Raw genomic sequence first — 15449 nt, 5'->3', positions numbered from 1 at the left:
TTTATATAGAGGCATTGTATTAAAACAAGAGGCCATAAGCCACATCAGAGGATGGAGAAGCCATTAGTAAATATGAAGCTCATGACAGTTTCATACATCCAAAGCCAAGCTCTATGTAGGGAACAATCAATGCATGGTTAAAGGTAGTCCACATAAATTAAAAGGAATCTTCAAGAACTCACACTGAGTGAAGAAATTGATGTTGTAGGCTAGCACAAGAAGACAACCAGTGACTACTTGAAGATAAGAAATGTTGTTGGAAAGAAAGGAGCCACCAAAGAGATAGGAATGATAGGAAATGAGGGAAAAATGTCTAAAGTCTAATATCCCACATTGAGTGGGAAAAGTCATTTTTAACATTTTAAAAGCAACTCAACACAATGTCTTGGTGTCGAAAACAATGTGGCTTTTGTAAGCCCACGTGGTGTGGGGTCCTTGGTTGGCAAAAAGGCATCAAGATTGAGGAGTACAATAAAATTTTATGTAGAGATTCATATGCTGATGTGGCACGGAGTCTTGAGATCGCACTACATGTGTCAACCAAATGGTGGGCACAAAAAGATGTGCACTAGTTAGATAATGTGGGAAAGCCTTTAATTGACATGTGTCAGCGGGCCTCGCTCTGAAATGACGTGGAATACTTGTGATAGAGAGATGAGGTGGACCCAACAGTCAATCCTAAAATGGCATGTGGCATATGTTAGGCAAGTCATGAAGTGACAAGTGGCAGTGTGGAGATCTGCAGGAGCTCAAGATGGAGCCATCAAATTTTGCCACGTGGCAAGATCTGATGGTTGGCACTTTCCTACAATAAGATGATACCTGAAGGTTAAGGAATGAGGGGAAGCGGGGATGCACCATGTGGTAGAGGGTCTTGGCCTATAATGATGTGGCATCAAAGGTCAACCAATCAGAGGCCACCACGTGGTACACAGTCAAAGAATAGTTGACCCCAAATTGGAAGGATAGGGAAAATGTGAAAGTCATAAAAATAATTTTATTCTTTTCTTAGGAAAAAATTCATGTTCAGGAGTTTTTATTTCAAAGGGGGTTAAGTCTAAATTATGAATTTTAGAATATTTTTAAAATTTTCAAAATTTAAACTCAAAGAAGTTATATAGCCGAGTTTCTAGCAAAGGGGGCACGTTTTTCAAATTGAGATTCTGGGCATTTTCAAAAAGCAAAATATGTAATATTATATATCACCAAAATTTTGAGAATTTGAATTTTATGATTTTAAAGTTAGTTTTTACACAAAATACCACTAGTTCAAGCTACAAGAGGATTTGTCTTTGGTTCCTATCTTGCAACTGTATTCAGGTATCAGAGTTTAGTTGTGATTTCTAGCAGGATAATGACTTAAATATGCATAAAAGATAAGGAAAAGGAAACTAGGGTCAAGTTTGTTCACATTCAAATTAGTTGAATCTCAATTTCTCCAACATTTCATAAGGTTATAAGATATTTTGGATGCATTAAGAGTTTTCATCATTTCATTAAAGATTTTTGCAAATCAGTTACAAGTAATGATGAAACACAATTAGATCATATGGGTTGAGAGAGGAAAGAGGTTTTGCAATTGAACAAGATGAAATTCCAAGTGGTCACATGTCAATTGCAAATTCAATCTAAGAATTCATCTTCTTCCTATATCTTTCTATCTTTCATCCATTGTAGGGGTTCTAGTTTTTCACTGTGAGACCATTGTTGGTGGGAAATTTTCAGTCATTCTGTGAGACCACTTCTTTGGATCTAGGACTATGATTCCACCTTCATTCTTCAACATATTCTTTCTTGTATGAATAGCAATAGGAAGGAATACATAGATAGTTTAGATCTATTAGGTCGTTTCATGTTTTTCATTTCATGCATATGACTGTATAATTTCAAGGAAATAATACAAAGAGCAGGAGATGATTGAGTTTCAATTGAATTTTGTCTCCATTCTCAGTGGGTTGTAATGGTTTATGACCTTTGAACAAAGAGCCTAGGTCATAGTTGCAGTCCCTTAAGGTTGTATGTTGTTTTATTGTTTCTGATAATTCAAGGAATTGTGTAAATGCTTCATAGAAATCAACAAGGTTATAGATTTATTGAGGAGGATATCAGGTAAGAAAGAGATTTAAACTAAACATAGATGTCTTCTTACAAGTTGAATAGATAGGTTAGATATCTAAAGACACACATATGTCTCAGATATTCATATGTATGTTTTTGATTCATAGATTTGCCCAATGGTTAAGGCACTAATCAGTTTATAGAATCACTAGGTCTTACTGCTGCATATTTGAGGATTTTTTGAAAATCAACATCAATAATCAAACGTTCTTTCCCTTTCATGTTGAAGGACCTAAATTTTTAACCCTCACTCAGTGTATGAGATTCATAGATTTACATTTAGCTATTGTAGATCTATGAGGCCTCGCCCCGACCCTTCGCAACCTTAGTTGTTACACTATTATTTTGATACTCATGACTCAAGATGTCAAGACATTATCAGATACTTGAACATATCATATTATTTCATGTTGTGTGATGTTATTTTTAGATATTTAATGTTCGTCATTTAAGGTTTTAGGTATATGTATGTTGATGAATTAAGTAAAATCTAGGATTAACACATTGGTTTTGGAATCTTTATGGTTAAGGATATAAGTAGGATGTAAGAAACCCTAATTGATGGATGTTTTAATTTATGTGATTTCCTGATATGTATAAATACATATGTACATATGATTTTCGAGACTACTGATGTGTGCAATGAGTGTGCAGATATTTAAGCTGAGGAAATTGACGGAAGAACAAAACTAATCTCTACGTGTTAATTTTGGAAACCTTTTTGTTCATAATTCAAGTATTGTATTGTGAGATGTACGTATGTATCCTAATGTGATCAATAAATGTTAATGTTCATAACTATGTTCTTTTAGTGTCACTTGACACTCGTGAATTATGTATGCCCTTCAATGTGTTGATTAGGGTTAGTTGTATAAACTTTGTACCCAAGTTGGTTTAAGTTAGTGTTAGTTTGCTAATTTGGTTCTTAATCGAGTTTAGCCACCCTTAATCTAGATTAGTGCTTAACCTGCATTGTTAGAGTTGTTAGATGGTTCTATTTTATTCCTAGCCTTTGTTTGGCTCTAAACCTATTCCTAAGGCTTTCAAACATGAAATTTTTATACCCAAGGGGTATGGGTATGGGTTAGGGATCTTTTCCAACCCCTAAGCCCCTTTTATTGACTTTTGAGGCCACTCAAAAAGTCTCTTTTTGCTTTTGTGCGAAAATTGACTATGGCTACCATGAGTTGCTTCACCCCACCTCCACTTAGTGTTTAACCATAGTGTGAGTTGAGTTATGAGTTTCTAGAATTGTAAGTGGATGGGAGAAGTTATGGATCCTTTTGGGTGGTTGATTTTGAGGCTTATTTAGAGGCCTTTCTTGGACTAGTTGAGGTTGTTACCCAATCTTTACATTTAGAGAGGAGTCTTGGAAGATTGGAGCAAGGAAGGGGAAAGCTCTACTCAAACTTGTTCATTGCCATTACCTCTTTGTGAAGGTAGGAATTTTCATCTCCCTTGTTTAGATTTCACTCTTGTTTCATGCTTATGCTACCTTGTTGTTTGAATGTTTGTATGTTTGTGGGTATGTTGGGAAGATTTTAAAACCATGTTATTTTGGATGATTTCTTTTCATGTTTATGTTTGAAATATTGAGATTTTCTTGCATGGGTGTTTTGGTATTACTCACCCTTGGATGGGGCAGAAGTGACCAATTTTGGGAAAGGTCTGTTTAGTTGGACTCCAACCAGTGTAGATTCTCTTCTTAGGATGAGAAGAGGGAGAAAGGGTAGGGTGTTATGGGCCCTTACATGTCAGCACAAACCTTGTATGATTATGGTATGTTGAAATGGAAGAACGAAAGTTCTTGGTTTATAGCCCCGATTGGGCATCTATTCGGTGTTGTGCTTGACTTCTCCTGGTTGGAAGAATCCACCTTTCCCTAGTGTTGATTCATTGTAAATCATATAGTGATAACCTTGTGTGAATATGAATGGTTGAATTGTTCTTGGTCATTCTTGTTGTCACTTGATCAGAATTCTGTTCCATCCATGGTTCTACAAATGTGTTGCAAAAATTGTTATGAATCCCTTGATGAGGGTCATGAAGAAAATTCAATTAAATTTTTGTAATTTAGGATTGATATCCTATGTAATTTGTATTTCAAACTTTGTTGTAATGGAAACAAAGCCGAGTTTTCTTCCTGGTTCTTTCCTGGTTGAGCTTTTGAATCAAGTTTGCCAATATAAAAAAATGGTGATTGAGCATATTTGATTATCATGTGGTTTAAGAGTAATTTTCAGTTAGATGAATGCACATAAGAAATAAGATGTTATGATGATGGTTTAATTAAGCAAAATTTTCAAGTTTTATTATATGTTGGAAACAAAAATTCTATTATGAATGAAAGAATAGTTTTTGTGATTATTGGTATTAAATCAATTTTTGCATAATGGCTTAGATGGATAATTAAATCTGTTGGTTTATAATTTGCAAATGGTCTTATTAGATTTATTGTTAAAATAAAAAAAATTAAAAAAATCCCCTCTTGGTAATTAAATCAACTTCAAAATTTAGACTTAGAAAAATAAAGTTTAAAAAAAAAAAAAAAAAAAGTTTCCCAAGAGAGCAAAAACTCTCTGGTTTTTGTATGGGAACAAATCAAATTTTCCTATTGTAATAGAGAATCTTTAGGAATTGTTCTAGATATTCCCTTTTGAATAAGATGATGACATCAACTTTTGAATAGATAAAAATATAAAATTCATTACACACAAAAAAAAACAAACAAAATATCCTAACTTATCATTGCATGATCAAACCACCTAATTAACTTTTGAAACTTAACTCTTCTCCAAAAATGGGCATAGACCTTTTTGACCTCTTTAGTTTTTAAACATAATTAATTTACTTTGGAGACTTGACATGATTTGGTGTTAAGTAAATGAGAAGGGGGCTAGGTGTCATACTTGGCATCAAGGTCAAATAGCATTAATGCTATCTCTGTCTACGTAATCCCTTCTCCATTGGTTGAAATAAACCAAAACCAATCCATGCCAATGTTTTAAAAAGGAAATAGCTAAATCAGCGCTTTAACTAAGGGTGACATCACCCTATTTCCCTCCATAGGAAAGTGCAGCTTGTCATTTCCTTGACTGATGGTACTTGATGTGACTTTGTTTAAATCTCCCTCCCTCTTCACAAATTTTGGTCACCAGTTTTCAAGGAGGGTCTGCACTTGTTTAAATGGGGCAGTGTGCCTTGAAAAGTGCTTGGAAGCCCTAAGTTTTAAAGAGGGGTAGTTAATGGTTAGTGGGACCACGTGGTGGTGTTAGGATATGGGGGAGTAGTATATAGTTTTCTTATTTTATTTAGTGGTGATAGTTAATGTATGTTAGAAGGTAAGTATAGGATAGTTTAGTAATTTTTAGTTAGTATTAGTTTTATTATTGAAGATTAGTTTAGTTTTAAATTTATTTTTAGTTATTATTAATTAGTTAGGAACTTTATCTTTCATATATAATTTAATCATTATGATTTTGCTTTAAAAGATTGAATTTTGATACATTGTTTTTATGTAAGTTTAAGTTTAGTTTAAATTAGTTTTTTTTATTAGCTATTTAAAATAAGTGTAAATATTTAGTTGTTTTATTCTAGTTATATATTATCTTTCGTAGAAAAGTTGTCTATGTATTATAGGTGAATTTTATGGGAAACGTTATTTTAGTAAGTGTGCTCTTATTTTTTAACATTTCAAATAATTAATCTAATATTACTTATTTGAGCATTCAAATCAACTAGTTATAATGTTAATTGATATCTTGCCTAGTAAATTTATTATTGATCAAAGTTAATGGAACTTAAATTTACTATTCATAAGGATCAACTATTGTAATAGACATGCAATGTTTTAAAAGTTAGTAAAATCTTCAAGTTTGAGGTATCTTAATTAATTCAAATTAAATTGTTAATTTAATTAATCGATTTAACAATGAATGATTTAGCTTATCAATCTTTTCCTTCATGGTGTCTTTAAAAACTGAGACGTAATCTAAATGTTTTGTTAGGGATTTTGTATCCGCCTTTCAGTGTACCTATATCTTTAACTGAGAATCAACTTATCAAACTTAGTGAATTTTAATTATTAACTTAAAAAAAAATTGGTGTGTGTTTTTGCCCTCATAGTTTGGGCATGACAAGATCTATGTTATTTCATGAGTCATTAGGAGAAATAACGGTAAAATCTACTTAATAGATTCAGGGAAATGCTTTTGCATTGGTACAGTATCATTTGAATCTAAGGTCTACCTACCTAGGTTTAGTAGAGCTTGAAGTAGAAGAAGGGTCATGCCTTATAGTTGGCCTGTTGTTAGAAATGGCATGTTGAAATGGGAGTTAGCTACCCCTAGATATGTTAGTTTCTTAGTGGGATAATTGAAAACCCTCCAAAATTTTCAAAAACCAACAAAATGGTGACTCTACTGGGGAGTCTATGAAGAAATTCATTGTTAGAATTATTGGAATCTCTGGTATAAATAGAAAGGTCATGAAGTGTTTTCCATTTCTTTGCTAAAGATTCATGTCTCCCAGTAAGGTTTTATCCATTTGCATTAGTAATTTGTGAGAATTGAATGTAAATTGTGTTCTATGACTGTTATAAGTCTATCTTCAATTAGTTCAGTCTTTGCAAGTGCTGGTGAGAAAGTTTCAGAGTCAAGAATTGATTTATAAAGTGTAAATTCTTTTCAAGATGATAAGGATCTACAAGTTTCTCTTACATTAAAAGTTTGGTTCAGATTTGTCAAGTGACAAAATATGTTTTATTTCTCACAAAGTGTGAGTGGCGACTCTCAAATATCTATACCAATTTGTCCCTAGTTGATTTCATTTCAAAATTTTGAAGGACTTTCAGTGGTATGGGCAGATCTGATGCTTTTGGTAGTCTCTTGAAAAGGGAGTTTGAATTCTTGATAAGTTTTTAAGTGTTGTTTACAATCTGTTGTTATAAGAAATTGAAGTGTAAAAAGTGAATCACAACAGTGATTATTATATTCCTCTTGCAAAGAGGTGGAAGCTCTACAAAGTTTGATCAGTAGTGTAAAGGAATTTTAGTCTTGCACCTGTGCCAACCAGCAGATCAATGCTTTCAGTAGCAACACTTGAGGTATTTTACAATTTCATGTGATTTTGTTTCCATGAAAGTAAGCTTTACATATGTGTTGTCCATCAATTGAGTTTTAGCACTAAGAAGAGGAGAATAGTTGGAAAATTTTCATACACTTCATTGATTAATTTTTAGCTTCTTGTTTTAATGTTGTGAAGTGTATTGGAAATGTTCATTTGGTAGAGGGTTGTGTAGATCAATCAGAATTTATTATGGGTGAATGAGTTTCATATGTTGGAAAGAATGTCGAGTGTTATTTCACCTATTCGGCAGCCAGTCAGTAAATTTTCTAGATCTATTTCTACCAAGAAATATATGCCATTAAGTTTCAATGGTATTCATGGTTTCCTGAATGTCATTCCTAATGATGTCCGAAATAAATTGCCTAAGTTTAGTGGGAACCATACTATTTCAGCTAGTCATCATATTCAGATATTTAGTGATTTGATGGGTGACTACAAAATTTCTCATGAGGATGTGCACATGAAGTTATTCGTTCAAACCTTGGAAGGTGATGCTAGAGACTGGTTTTCTTTTCTACCAACATGTTCTATTTCATCTTGGAGTCAGTTGCATTCAACCTTCATGGAGCAATTTGGAGAACGGGTAAGCATATCTAAATCTTATGATAAGTTCTTGAAGATTCATATTCAGAGTGATGAAATTGTCCCTCAATTTAACATCAAATTTGCAAGAGTGTTAACTAAAATCTGTGAGAGTTATAGACCCAATGATCAAATGTGTTTAGTTGTTTACTTTGATGTATTTGACAAGAAAATGAACTATCTATTAAGGGATAAAGAACCGCAGACATTATACTAGGCTTTTATGACGACTAGAGATATTGAGAATAATTTGAAGTATGAACTGACTAGAGGTCATTTTGCCTTCAATAATTACTAGTATAATGATCATGAAAGAAAATTTGAACATGGTGTTGATGCTTCAATTTAAAATAAGAATATCAACACCCCTGCTGTAATATATAATTAGGTTGAAATTTCAAATCAAAATGTGTGTAGAGAAGAGTGAGTCTATTGCAAATGAAGTTACACATTTTCTTGGTGTTATAGCAGTAGGATATATCTTAGACTTTGATAGGGTTTAGCACTGTGTTGATTTCACAAATCAAGGTTTAGTTATGACAGTAAGTTCTTCTCAAGATGATTATATGTATGATGATGTAACTAATACTTCAAAGTTTGAAGTTGTTGAACCTTTATCTCAGTTTTGTGCAAGTGAGGAGGCTAAGAGTTATATCTATGATCATGAGTTTAATGTTGCTAATCTGACATGTCATGGAGATATAACATAGGATGAAGAATGTAAGTTATACTCATCTCAGTCATAGTTAGAAGAGCTAAGCTCATACGTTGATAATGTTTCAGTAGTGGAAATGGATTTTCTTGATCAGTAGGATAGGCAAGAAATGAATTATCTTATTGAGATATTACATCACGTTGAGAACATTATTAAATCTGAATTTGAAAGACAATCATAACAATGTGAGTATGATTAAGCTGAAAGTCATCTTTCAAGTCATAATGAAGTTGTTGATCCATTATATTATGAAGAGGCATCATGTGAAGACAATGATGAGACTGGTTACTCAAGTCAAGAAGAGGAAAATGCTAGTATATGTTCATCTTCATGTGAATTAGACACAAATTGGGAAGAAGAAAGCAATGACGAAAGTTATCACTCTTATGCTAGTAGAGGTATGGGTTCTTTTTCTAAATCTTAAAGTAGTGTTCCATTTCATAATTGTGCAAATCACTTTGAGGTTGAATGTTATGAAGAAGAGTTGTCTACACAATATGAGGATAGAAGGATTATTTATAAAGAAGAATTGATTAGTTGTGTAGATGAATGTCTTGAGGATACATGTAGTGATAATCAGCAGATAGATGATTTTAAGGCTAATGCATCTACACCTATTGGTAAGATATCTGATAATCTATTTGCAAGACATTTGAATCACCTTGATGGAGACTATGCAAATAATATTGATTCATATTTTGCATGCTTTGTTGATGGAGTCAATGGTTTGTCTTCAGGTGATGATTCTGATTTTTCTTCACATGTTGGAAGTTTTCATGAAGATGAAATGGATAGTGGTTTTAAGGTGTAGATTAATGCTTTATATGATGAAAATCCTGATGATGATCAGCCCATTTTTTGCCAAGATGTTCAAAGAGGATCACTACATGGAGTTATCAACCCGTTGTTTGAAGAAGACATGGAATGTTTAGATTTAGTGGAGAATGAGTTAATGATGATACTTCATCTTACTACTGTGAGAGGTTAGATTATTCTTCTTCTGAATATAATAATGATTATGTTGATGTTGCCTCTCAGAATGTGGATGATAAGGTGTTTGATGAAGTTATTAATGAAAATCAGTGTGTACCTTATAGAAAGTTTTATGATGAAGACTCTAATGCAAAGACTAATCTATTTGTTGACAATGAAGAATCATTGGAGGATCCCAGATTAGTTTTAGATTCTGATATGGATGACATGTGTGAGTACAAATCTGATTGTAAATTTGAATATCATCCGGTTATGCATAAGGATACACATTTTCAAGGTATGTGTGATCCCTTTCCCCAAGTTGATTATGAAGCTTTCATATTTGACAATGATAGTATGCATGAGTCATTAAATGAAGAGGATTTTCAGTTTTAGTCTAATATATTTGAGCATCCTGATCAGTATTTTCATAATGAGTAAACGTTTGAAAATGAAGCAAGTTTTTATATGCATTATGGAAGTAAGAATGAAGATTCAGTTTTACTAAGTATGGAGTTTCAAGATGTGTATCTGATTGGTGAAACTGATATGAGATGTAATTTTAGTTTACCTCATGAGAAAAGGAATGAAAATTAGGTATATGAAAGACGTAAACATTTTTGCTGAAGTTTGGTAGCCTGAGGTCATCATATGTACATAGTAGTTGTAGTTGTTTCCTGTTTTCAATAAAGTTGTTCGAGAGAGTTTTTTTTTTTGAAGTTCAGATGTGTGGTTTGCTTCTACTAGAGATTTGAATCCTTGCCATGCCCACAAGGGACATGCATCCCCAGATAGAGCCACTATTGGTGCTCAAAATTGTAGCCCTAATTTTGAGCACCTTTGAGAAAATTAAGCCCTGTAAGTGCTTTTAAGTGCATGCATACCTAGCTATCAATTTGAGGCCTAAGAGGTGTTTAATGTTTCCAACACCTTCCGTTCATCCCATCCACTTGTTCCATAGTCATGAATTTCCATTCTGAGCTATTTCATAAAGTCTTATTCTGAGCTAGTTCCAAATTTGCATTTTCACCTATGTCAAATAGCGACAGGAGGTTGTGTTTGCAATTGAATATCTCACACCCATAAATGTTTTAGGACTCACCACTTTGGGAGTGTCTAGTATCCTTATATGAGAACCTATGTTTAAGATTTTGAGCCATTTTGAGTTCATTTGACTAGGTCTTGAATCCATCAAAGTTGGTAGTTTACTGTTTTCACACATTTGCAAATTGCACACATTTCTGGGAAGCCCTATTTGACGAGTAATAACTTTTGACCAATTGACCAAAATGAGAAATTTCCTTTTACGTTGCATTGTAGACATTAGACACTTGTTATGTTTCAAGTTTTAGCTCATGACGAATCTGTTTGATCAATTTTCAAGCGTGATTCCAAATGTAATTAATAACTTTTTATTGGTGTCAGCATTTACAAATTTTTTAGCACCCCTGTTCGTGATGTCATAATTCCAAATCTGTGATAAGTGAGATCGAATGGATTGTACCACTGTGTTGTCCTCTAAAAATTCTTTAAGTGTGCCAGTTTGCAAGTCATGATGAATCCATTTGCACACTTTTCTAGGTCAATTCCATTTGCAAAAATTGATTTCTTGTCATTCTTTCCAGTCTGAAAAATCCAAGTAGCCTGCTTTGACTGCTCACCATTTGCGTCTAGTTATTCGTCATGAGCCCAAATCCCAGATTTATAATGTCCTCATGATAGAGAACCAAAGCCCTAGTTTTCATTCTCCCAAGTGTCAGTTTACCTAGTTTTCAAAGTCGAATCCAAACCCAATTTATTGCTTTTTGACATGTTATCTACAAGTGATTTTGAGAAGGCAGCTTCGATAATGAATATCTTTTGACTCCAAATTTTTCATGAGACAAGATTTGATAGGGTGCAAGAGTGTAGAACAGAGACTCAATGTGCCAATTTTTAGAGCCTGGTCAAGTGTTTGGATTAGTTTTTAGGGCCAGTCAAAGGACCTCTTGGCACCAAATTTGTAGTTTGCAAAGGTGGGTAAATGAGTTTTCAATGTTCGAATTAATGATTGAAATCAATTTCAATCAGTTCAAGATGATCAATGGATCAATTTAGCATTTTAATGGTTCGAAAACAAAATTTTTTTTAGATGGACCCACTTTGGGGTCCAACTAAATACTGCAAGCTGACAAGTATTCAGGATTGGATTTTTTTTTAAAGTTATTATAAGCAACTGATATGGGAATATTGTTAGTCAATTCCAAATGGTGCCTCATTATACATAGAGAGAAATAAATGAGAGAACCAAGCATCAAAGCCCAAACTCATTTTAAAGGTTCCATCATCAAATGGCCATATTTTTGAAACACATTAGAATGGATGACATGAATATAATTCATCCGAATAGTGGGGAAATGGATTACTTCAATATGTATTAAGAGTAAAAATCATAAGGGATATATAAGCTTAGGAGAAGATGGGCTCTGATTGACTGACTTACTAATTAGCCTACCTTGAATCACTTTGACAATGCACTGCATAAAGAGCCCATCATCCTGAAGGTTTAGTATACATCGAAAGCAATCTACACATTTTTTATTTGATGGATTAAAATAAAAAAAATTTGGTATGAAGTGTTGCCCATTGATGAAGAATGAGATTAGCGGGTACGATATCCATTGGAGAAGGTTAGTTATAGCACCCAGGATATATTATTCTTCTAGTTAATATCGTGTTGAAGATGCTCTTGATTGGGACAATGTGAAATCAAGCCCAATCACATTTCTTTGGGTTAAACCTTGAAGAAGGAATTCACAATCAATCTTGGAATTGATCTAAATGTAGGGGAACTCGTAGACCACAAATAATCCATAATCGAGCCGTAGCCTACAAGTATAAACAGAGGCAACCCATGTCATAGTTAACCTAGGCCATGAGAGCTTGCAAATGAGAAAAGAGAATCATGCCATAGTAGGGCAGGGACTAGCGATCATTGTAAGGTGGTGCACAACAAAAATAAACAAAAAATTGTAATGTTTTAAACAAAGTCGTAGTTAGAGTTTCAAAGACCCTACACCAAGGACAAGAAATGAAAGCCACCCATGTTTGCAGAGCCCAATGTTAATGCAAAGGGAGATGCTATGCGAGGGATTAACTCCATATGAAATGAGAATAGGGGAGTCAATTTTATATGGAGGCATTGTATTAAAACAAGAGGCCATAAGCTATAGTAGAGGATGGAGAAGACATTAATAAAGATGAAGCTCATGACAGTTTCATACATCCAAAGCCCAAGTCCATGCAGGGAACAATCAATGCATGGTTAAAGGTAGTCCATGTTTTCAAAGGAGATCCAAGCCATTGAAAAGGAAAGTTCACATAAGGCTAAAGACAAAATACCCTATGCTATGTAATAAGTCAACTTCAAAAAGGAAGAAGCTAACATAAATGAAAAGGCATCTTCAAGAACTCACATTGAGTGAAGAAATTGATGTCGTAGGCTAGCATAAGACGACAACCAATGACTGCCTGAAAATAAGAAATGTTGTTAGAAAGAAAGGAGCTGCCAAAGAGACAAGAATGACAAGCAATGAGGGGAAAACATCTAAAGTCTAGGGTGATCCCACAATAATGGGTTCCACTTTTTGACCAATTTTGATATTGAAATCAATATTTTTTAAACAAATGTCATGTTTAACTAACTAGATCTCAAAAACTGTAAATAATTTCAAGATGACATAAACTAATGATTTTGAATACTCTGTTCCTACTTTGTAACCATATTTTTTAATTTGAAAAAAAATAATTATTTAGGTCAATTTTTTCATCTCCTTTGAAAAGTGGTGCAAAATAAAATGCAATATTTTTAAAGAGTGACAGTCCGTTTGACAAACATAATTTTTTTTTCTAGAAATGATAATGACATAATTCTTTCATTTTTAGATTTTTAACATCAATATCCAAAGGATGCATTTGGTTTGATTCATTTTGGTTGAATATTGTATTGTTTATGAAGTTTTGAAGTGACACGAATCATAATTCAGACATACATTCCATTTGACATAGATAATTTGGAGTCAATTTATTCGAAACCTCTTTTTTTTTTTTTGAATAGAAAGGTATCTCAATAAGCTAGTTCCTACATATTTTTCAAAAAAAATTTGACCTAATTTACTAATTTTCCTGAGGTGTCGAAGTTGGTTGATGCTCAATCGATAATGAACCTATAATGAGTTAAACTCATATTTGAAAGTCTTAATGAATATAATATGTATTACAATTATAGTCATTGGAAAGCTTGCTTTGAGTAGCACAAATTGGCATTTTTTATTTTATAGTAGGAGATCATTCAATCTCAATTTTAGGGGTCAAAAGAGCCAATTTCATTTTTTCTCCAAAAAATAACACCAAAAATTTATAATTTGAGATGTTCGCACAAAAATTATTTTCACTTGAACATGTCTGATATGTTCATGCAAACAAATTTTTGCATGAACGTATGAGAAAAATAATCCAACAACCAAAAATTTAATTTAATGTGTTTGCGTGAACATGTAAAATAATTTTTGTTCACACAAACATACAAAATAGGCAAATTTATCAAGTTCTCAAATGGAAAAGTGGAATTAATCCCAAAATGACATGTGGCATCTGTTAGGCGAGTCATGAAGTGACAAGTGGCAGCATAGAGATCTGTAGGAGCTCGAGATGGAGCCATCAAATTTTGCCACGTGGTGAGATCTGACAACTGGCATTTTCTCACAATAAGAAGATGCCCAAAGGTTAACGAACGTGGGGAAGTGGGGATGCACCACGTGGTAGCTGGTCCTAGCCTGCGATGATGTGGCATTAGAGGTTGACCAATCAGAGGCTGCCATGTGGTGCTCGGTCAAAAGGCATTTGACCTTGAATTGGAAGGATAGGGAAAATGTGAAAGTCATAAAAATATTTTAATTCTTTTCTCAGGAAACAATGCATATTCAAGAGTTTTTATTTCAAAGGGGGTTAACTCTAAAGTATGAAATTTAGAATATTTTTAAATTTTTTGAAATTTAAACTCAAAGAAGTTGCAGAGCTAAGTTTCTAGCAAAGGGGGGACATTTTTCAAATTGAGATTCGCATTTTTGAAAAGCAAAATATGTGATATTATATATCGCTGGAATCATGAGAATCTATGTTTTTTGATTCTAAAGTTAGTTTTTGCATAGAATGCCACTAGTTCAAGCTACAAGAGGATTTGTCTTGGGTTCCTATCTTGCAACCGAATTCAGGTATCAGAGTTCAATTGTGATTTCTAGCAGGATAATGACCTAAATATGCATAAAAGATAAGGAAAAGGCAAATGGGGTCAAGTTTGGTCGCATTCAAATCAGTTGAAACTCAATTCCTTTAGCATTTCATAAGGTTATTAGATATTTTGGATGAACGAAAAGTTTTCATCATTTCATTAAAGATTTTTGCAAATCAATTACAATTAATGATGAAAGAAAATCAGATTAGATGGGTTGAAAGAGGAAAGAGTTTTTGCAACTGAACAAGATGAAATTCCAAGTGGACACATGTTGATTGTAGATTCATTTTGAGAATTCATCTTCTTCCTATATCTTTCTATCTTTCATCAATTGTAGGGGTTCCCGTTTTTCACTGTGAGACCATTGCTGGTAGGCAATTTTTAGTCATTCTGTGAGACCACTTCTTTGGATCCAGGACTGTGATTCCACCTTCATTCTTTGGCACATTCTCTCTTGTATGAAGAGTAGTAGGAAGGAATACACAGATAGTTCAGATCTGTTAGGTTGTTTCATGTTTTTTATTTCATGCATATGAGTGAATAATTTCAAGGAAATAATACAAAGAGTAGCAGATGATTGAGTTTCAGTTGAATCTTGTCTCCATTCTCAGTGAGTTGTAATTTTTTATGACCTTTGAACAAAGAGCTTAGGTCATAGTTGCA

Source organism: Cupressus sempervirens, chromosome 1 (assembly GCF_028749045.1).
Source record: "Cupressus sempervirens isolate cs-2001-9-10 chromosome 1, ASM2874904v1, whole genome shotgun sequence".
NCBI classification, from domain to species: domain Eukaryota; kingdom Viridiplantae; phylum Streptophyta; class Pinopsida; order Cupressales; family Cupressaceae; genus Cupressus; species Cupressus sempervirens.
This window is presented reverse-complemented; position numbering follows the sequence as displayed.